We start from the raw sequence: 8527 nt of genomic DNA, 5'->3' as shown, positions 1-8527 counted from the left end.
TAATTGAGGCTTGTGAGGTTACACAAGTCTCAAGCTCTTGCACCTGAGATGACAAAGCAGTTACAGTAGCGTCTCGAGCATCATTTTCAGTCAAAATAGTGTCGTATTTTGTCGAAAGGTTGTCTAGAGACAGCTGAACTTCACTAACAACAGATTTCAGTGATTCAACTTGAGGTTTCAGCGTAAGAAGCTCATCAATTTTGATCTCCAGGGATGAGAGCGACTCGACACGTTCCTTAATAGACACGAGGATGTCTAGCTTTTCAGTAATGTCAGCTAGTTGCTCAGACATGGTAGAGGGATCTGACTGCGAAGCCGCTTGGCCACGGCACTGTTTGCATCGCCACTTATCCCTCCTCGCTCCCCATAGAAGCAAACGTTGCTTCAGCGACACCAGCACAAACAGGCCCCAAGTGATGCGCGCTGAAACACACAGAGCATTTCAAATGTTGCTGGTCTGCTGCAATGTTTTGAGAACACTGTACACATTTTAGTTCGGACATTTCACAGACACTTGCAGTTCGGACATTTCACAGACACTTGCAGTTGGCGGCAGATTCTAAAAAAAAAAAAAAAAAACTAGGGAAATTGCATGACCATGCTCACCTGCAGTAATGCAAAACAGTGGTCAGCGCCAGTTCACAACATGCCGCCAACTACAGCTGCCGTCTTGAACCCGCTCCTTTTTATAGGCGATCTTGAGCAGCGATGCGCCGCCTTGTGGTAGTAGACTGCAGCCGGGCGAAACTGCGCACTCCACAATGCGCAGAAGCAGGATCCAGCAGCGGCACGTGACACCACGACCCGGCAGCAAGCGATGCGATGCAGATATGGCGGTGTTGTTCAATGAAGAGTGATGGCGGGGAGGAACGCGTCCGTTGCAAGGAGGAGAAGAAAGAAGAAAAAAAAACCGTCGACCTGCAGTAATGCAAAACAGTGGTCAGCGCCAGTTCACAACATGCCGCCAACTGCGATACCACCCATTAGCCTAGTAGTACTCTGGGGTCGAAGAGCGCTGTTTTATTTACATGACAAACATTGGCTATCTACACCCAAATTGTATAAAAACACTTCATGGCGCATCTGCTTTCGATGCACGTCTGCTTTCGGTGGAAGAACGTCTGCTTTCGATGAAGTGAACTGTGCTACGACGTCATCATATTGAGTTCACGTTTGTCGCGTTCTGCAGTCACCACAGCACGACTGCTAGGTCTTTCCCGGTATTTTAAGGCCACAAAATAGAAAGCACTGATTTCATCGCGCTGAAGGTTCTCTTACACCCATGACTTTAAAATTCGATGGTTACCATTATCTAAATGGCGCCGCAAAAGTTCGGCAATATGATTTGTCACCCTTACTTTTATACCGCGAACAATATCCGCAATCAGGAGTTTTATTCTACGGGCAGTAAATTTTCTACATGGTTTAATCTGGCGACGGCACCGGCGCTGCGCCAATGCCGGATTTCCTGTAGTGGGAATTTGCGTTAGGCAAATAACTGCTAATGATTTATAGAAAAACAGAAAGAAAACATGACGGAATAAAAAAATTACATATGAAGCACCGGACTATGTGTTACGATTTATTGTGTTTTAAAAGTCGGTTAAGTGCCTTGTGGAGTACTGAGATTGGAGAGGAGTGAGAAGGTGATAAATCTTTGTTTAGTAATTGTGAGGAAGTAGCGGGAACTTTCCGTTCTGAAAACCATTTCGTCAAAGAAGACGGCCAATTTCCATGGTCGGACTATGTGCCACGAAGATGAAGAAGAGAAGAGAAAGAGGATTCCGACCAAGGAGACGGTGTGTTCCGGATTGCCCGGCGATGGTCATGGCGATGGTCATGAGCTTGCGGACCAGAGGCCGCTGTGCTACTACCAGGTGCGCGACCGTGGTTCCCCTGTGACGGCTTAGAAGACAACGGCCAGGGAACGACAGCACGGACCAGCGCCCCACGACCTGCCCATGTTCGAGAACGTTCCGCCGGTGCGCCGACGAAGCTCCAGCCAGCCTGCACTCTCCCGAGCAGCTCGTCCAACCTGTGAGACTGTTAAGGTTCTTCTACTTGTCATCCTTTAGAACGGACTCGTGCTTTTTGGGGGGACAGTTGGTTTCGCTATCAGTTAGCAGCCCTGTTTAGTTTTTTCCCTTCGCCTTTCCCCTCCGCGTGTTTCTGCCATAACCCAACCTTATAAAGCGCGCCATCTTCCGTTCTTTTCCATGTTCCGGTGCCCTGTCTCATTATTCTCCCGTCCGTAACGCGTGGGATCGTTAAGAGCGTGTATTCCATCACAGTAATAGGCACGCCACATGGAACGTTACTGGACACGTGCTTAGAAATAACGAACGCGTACATTGCGCCAACGAATTGCAAAGAAAAAAGATCCAGGGCACCTAAGCAAGTTTTGTGATTTATCCATTCGAAAGCATCATTGCCAATTGGAATACCACTGAGTGACCATTTGATTACCGCAAGCAGCGCAGAGCAGCCTTGATCGCCGCTGACTGCTCCGCCGCTGGGCAGTAGGAGAAGTAGTGGGCGGTATACCAAGGTCGCACGTGTGGAAATAAAGCCAGTTTAACCATCGGCGCTTTGCGGTTTCCCACGTAGCTCTTTGCAAGGCTGGAGCTTTCTCTGTTATATTTCGGAAGCTAGGGCAATGAAACTAGACGAAGGTAATAAAAGCGCTCATTTTATTTTTGTTTCATTTCTTGAGCACAGGGAGTAAAAAAAAACTTCAGTGAATACGAAATTAAAAGTCCCGATATACTTTAACACCATGATTCTTAGAGCAAAGCTTTCTCCCTCTACCAGCCAACGGTTCTTTCGTGGCGCGCGGGGCAATAAACTCCCAACGCGGCGGCGGCGGCGGCGGCGGGGGGGGGGGGGGGGGGGGGGGGGGGGAGGGGGGGTGCTGGGGAGGGTTTCACTCCCGGAGCATACTGTAGATGGCGCGGCGAAAATATCCAGCGTTCCTCACGCGAAGGTGCTGCCAGGCTCGTCGGCGGTACGGCTTTGTCGACTGCTTTAGCGACGGTTTTTTGGGCCTTTTGTGGCGCAGCTTCGCGTCGACTCCACGCTTCCTTCGAGCAGGTTGATTAACTTGTTCGACAGCACCTCCTGCGCAACCCGCACCCGACGGAATTAAGCGGTCGTACGGCAAAGATACGTTAAGGATTGGTTTGCAGGGCGGCAAAACAAAATGTAGGGACGACATACTGACACGTGGCCGCAAGAGAAACGCTACCTTTTGCGCACTGCTTGCCACGAATGAGACTCACTTTTCTTAATTGGTGAATACCAATTGGGTTGTGTTTTTGATTCAGCGGCTGGGAAGGGGGTGGGCGCTTTTTTACGCGAATTCCAGGTAACGGCTTGCAGAATCTCTGGTCGTACTCTTTGTAAAACCACGTGTGTGAATTGAAGTAACGTCGCATGGGCCATTGTTGTGGGCGTCGTTTACAGTTTTGCTTTCCAACCACGTGCACAGCATAGATTGGAGCCATTTTTTTTTTGCTCAATGGGCAATTTATTTGCCGTCCTCCTCCATAAGCTGACCGGCTGGGAAAATGTTATCACTTATGCCAGCCGTGGACTGGTTAGAAGTGAAAAACTTGTCAACTTCCGAGAAGTAAAGCCTAGCTATTATGTGGGACTTTTTAAAAGTTCTGCCTATTCCTGTATGATAGAGCATGCTAGGCTGCGACATACCACCATTCGCACAGGAATCATTCGGACGCCAAGTACCCGTCGCCCGATCCCGTAAGCCCACCTACTCAGCACTCTGTGAAGCCGGCGCGTTTTTCGGAATATTGAACGAGAACAACGTAGCTGCAGAGCAGCGCACCGCTATCCACCTATGCGTCATGATTGACTACCTAGAAGGACGCAGTGTCACCAAGCCAAGGAGCTTCAAAAAAAAAAACGCGTCCGTATTCAGCCTCAAAAACTGTTGCCATGAACAAAAGTTCAGGGAAGCTTGCACATACGCACGAAACCAAAATGACGAAGCTTTTGTAGATGAGCATTGCCGGACACATAGTTAAGTTTCGGTATCACTGTTTATTTGCGTAGTAGCGGTTCTAGTAATAGTCGTCATATACATTGAAGAGGTCGTCGTTTTTTTCGCAGCGAGTGGTGGATGTAAAATCATCCTAAGCATGTAGACTCTCACCAGCTCTTCGCCAGTGCCGCCCGTGTCTGTATTCGTCCCTTTTGTAGCGTCTTAAACACTGCTTCGCACTTCAAAAACTCGAGGAAGCGCTAGAAGGATCTGCAAGTCGTTTCCAGAAGGATTGGCACACTCGCCAATATCTCCAATTATCTATAATGGCTTCTAGAGAATGCAGCCACCGCTGTGATCTCTTCCAATCAGGGGTCGTTTCATCTTAAACATTAGTGCTGGGTTATTTTAAAGCAAAGCTTGTTACCTTTACCAGCCTTACCTTTACCAGTGGTGTCCCCGACAAGAAACTCCCAACGAAGTTGGGGAGCGGGAGGGCGGTTTTCCTAGTGGAGCACAGAGTAGATGGCGCGGCGAATGGTTACCCAGCGTTCCCCGCCCACGGCCGGGTCGACGGGACGGCTTTGTCGTCTCCTTTAGCGACGGTTCTTTTGAGCCTGTTTTGGCGCAGCTTGACGTTCGTTGCGTGCTTCCTTCGCACGGATTCTGATACATCTTCCTTTTCTTCGAAGAAAAAAAAAACAAAGAAAGAACAAAGAAACGTAGGTTTTTTACTTTTAACAATGCAAATATTCACTTATTCTGGTAGTGGGTAACGCCGGGGCTGTCGGCGAACGCGTGCGCTTCTTCGTAGGCTCGTGCTTGCAGTCGTGTTTTCTGGATGTGTGCCCCCGGCTCCGATTTAGCTTGCGAGTTATGCGTATCGGTTTCATTGGTCCTCAAGTGTTCCCTCGTACGACGTACCTGCTGTACGCTTTCTGTAGATACCACGTATGACCGTGCCATACCCGCAGGTTCCGACGACCACGGCTGTGGCTACGAGTCTCGTAGACAGACACTCCGGATCCACTCTCAAGCTCTGGCAAGCATCTGGTACCTCTGTTGTAGTAGACGCGCTGCTTGTGCTTTATTTCCTGGAGTCCTCTTCGAACCTCCTGAGGGGGAACAGTCGCTGGCTCCAGGTGATATTTGGTCACGGGGAGTTGTTTGCTGTTGTTGCGTCCCATCAACCTCTCTGCGGAGGACTTGAGGCGGTCGTCCCTTGGGGTGTTTCGCCCCTCCAAGAAGGCGCTGAAAAATGCTAGCGTAGAAAATGGGCATTTGTTTAGCAACTTTTTTGCTTCCTGGGTAGCTCGTTCTGCCATGCCGTTACCGCGCGGGTAGTAGGGGCTAGAGGTGACATGGCTGATCCGGAAGTGCGACCTGAACGATCGGAAGCTTTCACCGTAGAAAAGGGGGGCGTTGTCGCTGCAAAGCTTGGCTGGAATTCTATGCGTCGCGAACACTTGTGCGCATGCATTTATCACTGCATCAGCTGTTGTACGGGGCAGCTTCGGAATCTCAAAAAAGGACGAGTAAAAATCTAACAGAATGAGTTAGTCATGGCCTTCGTGGTGGAAAATCTCAGCCCGACAACTTGCTACGGCAGGCTCGGTATTTTGTGACTGAGCATGGGCAGCCGTGCCTTCGGTTTTTATACTTTTCGGAAGTGCTGCACGACTTTGCTAGAGCAGCAATATCGGAGTTCACGTTTGGCCAGTACATCACCTGTCTTGCCCTGGGGCCATTTGCCCGTATGCTTAAGTTCCCGATTAAGTTGCCGCTTACGAATAAGACGCCAAAAGTCGAAGTCGGCCACCGAAAATCAGCCGGTTGCAAGAAAACCAGACGGAAACGCTACCTTACCGAGCGTTTGCGTCAGTTTCGGGCAAACGACTTATTATCTAGACAGCGCTAAAGTCGCATTTCAGAACTTATTCCCACACTTATCGCGTTCGGGCAAACGGGCCCTGGCCTTCATTTTTTCCGATAGCGGCATGGAGTAGGAAAAGGAACTTCCGGCGCTTGGCTGGAGGGATGACAAGCTTGTTCGTCCTAAGCAGCAGACCATCTTCGATGTATAGCTCGTCACGGTAGTTCCTGTACGGCCGAAGGGCGTCTGGTAGGTGCATGGTCCTTGCTCTCAGCTCACTCTGTGCTCACGTAACGAAAGATGTCGGTGAAGGTGGCGTCGTTGATAGTTGCTTTCTTGATGCTTTGCCGCTGCCGGTCTGAAACACGTAATGAGGACACAACACTGACTCGGAATTGCTCCGCTTCTGCAGACAAGTCTTTCTTGCAGGTGAATCGTGACAATGCGTCCGCTAATAAAAGCTCCTTGCCTGGTTTATAAGTCACTGTGATTGGAAATGTTTGAAGCACCAGCCGCATACATTGCAGTCTGAGAGGGCATTCCCAAAGCGTTTCTGGAATATTGCTTCCAGCGGACTGTGGTCAGATTCCACTGTTACTTCCTGTTGCCCAAGAATAGAGTCCCTGAATCTGACGGATCCATCAACTATGGCTAAGGTTTCTTCTCAATTTGCGCGTACCGTTGTTGCGCTTCGATCAGGGAACGTGACGAGGAGGCGATTGGGTGTTGTCCTTGCAAAATAACGGCCCCTACACGGCCGCAAATAACGGCCCCTCTCGGCATCTGCCAAGAGCATCACAGGTTTTGTTTGATCAAAGAAAGCCAGGACATGCGCTTTGGCTAGACTAGCGCGCAATGCTTGGAAGCTCTCTTACTATGCGTCTGTCAAAACCATGCGGTGTCCTTGTTTATTAGCTCCCGTAGCGGGGCGGTTGTCACGGACATGTGTGGTATGAACTGTGAAACAAAGTTCATCATGCCGAGAAATACTTCGAGCTCCTTACGGTTCTGGGGTGGCGGCACTGTTATGATGTCCTCCACCCGGTCGGGATCCAGATGAATGCCTTGCGAGGACAGTACGTAGCCCATGTAGCGCACTCGGGACTGCAAAAAGCGGCATTTTTTCGTAGTCAGCTTCAGGTTGTGTTCCCGGTAGCGTGTGGGCAAGGCAGCGAGATTTTTGTCCTGTCCTTCACGGGAGCTTTTCCCGACTAATAAATCGTCCATGGCGACAGCTACGCCGGTCAAACCATCGACTACTTCTGGGGCCGATGCAATGCTGATCGGCATGCGCAAACACTTTTATCGGGCATAGCGAGCGCTCATGGTGCATAGAAAACAGCTTTATCCGTCAGGAGAAACCTGCCAGAATCCTGAAGAAGCATACAGCGTGGGAACGTATTTTGGTCTGTGCAGACGTGGCAGTACGTCTTCTAAAGAAGAAATGCGGTTGTGCTGTCTGACAATGGCTTTGTTCAAATATGATGGATTTAAACAGATACGCACTTTGACATTCTTGACTATTACTACCATGTAGCAGGACCATAACGAAGGCTCTGTTACATTTGCAATGACGCCGTCGCGTTCCATCTCGTCGAGCTTGGCTTTCACATGCTCTTGAAGGGCGACCGGAATTCTTCTGGCCGACTTTATGGTTGGTCTCGTTTCGGGCTTCAATTGCATATGATACGAGATGCCTTTACTTTGACCCATGCCCTGAAAGACGTCTGCAAATCCCTTTGTGAAATCTTGAGAATCTTCACCCTTGAGCGTAGCCATGTGGGTTTCAGGCCCAGTCACTGAGTGACGTCTTCGCTCAAGATAACCTGTACATTCGGCCGCACAACAAAAAAACTTGCCTCAGTGATTTGTGCTTTGTAGGAGAGAGCGACGTTTATCTTAATACAGCGTATTCTGTGTGTCAGAAGAACGTGCGCAATGTGGCGGAACATTTCTGTGTGCGCGGAGCCATTATCGTTCGCAGTACAGCTTCTGGCATGACACAGCCGTTCACACCGGTGTCTATCTTACACGGGACGGCGGTGCCTGCGATAAGTATAGTTGCCTACCGCTGTTCACGACTGGAAAGTGCGTGAACTTGGAAGAGTTTTTAGAAAATGCTCTTCTTGGCTAGCCACTTCCCCTTGCTGTACACAGCGCCCATGTGACCGCGTTTTTGCGTACGGCAAGCGACACATCCTCGCCAAATGGTTTCGGCTACCACACTTTTAGATGCAGAGCATCTCTTAGTCGAGGCTCCGTCGTCCGGCGTCCACACCTCCCCTCCTCTCCACAACAGCTGGGATAACGCCGGTCTCTCTCCCCTCATCCTCTCCGCACCACCTGTGCGATAGCGCGCGCGCTGCTCCTCTCCCCCTCTCCACACCACCAATGCGCGCTGCTCCTCCTCTCCCCTTCTCCTCTCCACTTCAGATAACCAGGTCCGCGCCGCTGCTCCCTTCATTTGTTGCTTTCTGTCAAAACAACGCTGCGCCGTCCGATGAGCTGACAATGGACGCCAACGATTCTGGCAGTGAACTGGCTGTCACGCCTTCAACTAGCAACAACCAGTCCACTTCCAGAACCGCGATCACCTCTAGATAAGGCTGCGCAGAGGAGAGCTCGCGACGCAGAACGTAAACGCCAGCGTCGCG

At 50.3% G+C, this 8527-nt stretch overlaps 1 pseudogene; it reads right to left on the bottom strand.

Annotated features, from left to right (window-relative positions):
• Positions 1 to 4753: 4753 nt before the first annotated feature.
• LOC144148015 (uncharacterized) lies at positions 4754 to 7652 on the bottom strand (annotated as a pseudogene).
• Between the last annotated feature and the right edge of the window lie 875 nt (positions 7653 to 8527).

Source organism: Haemaphysalis longicornis, unplaced genomic scaffold (genome assembly GCF_048455015.1).
Source record: "Haemaphysalis longicornis isolate Haplotype H1 unplaced genomic scaffold, Haemaphysalis longicornis Haplotype H1 scaffold_71, whole genome shotgun sequence".
NCBI classification, from domain to species: Eukaryota; Metazoa; Arthropoda; class Arachnida; order Ixodida; family Ixodidae; genus Haemaphysalis; species Haemaphysalis longicornis.
This window is presented reverse-complemented; position numbering and strand designations above follow the sequence as displayed.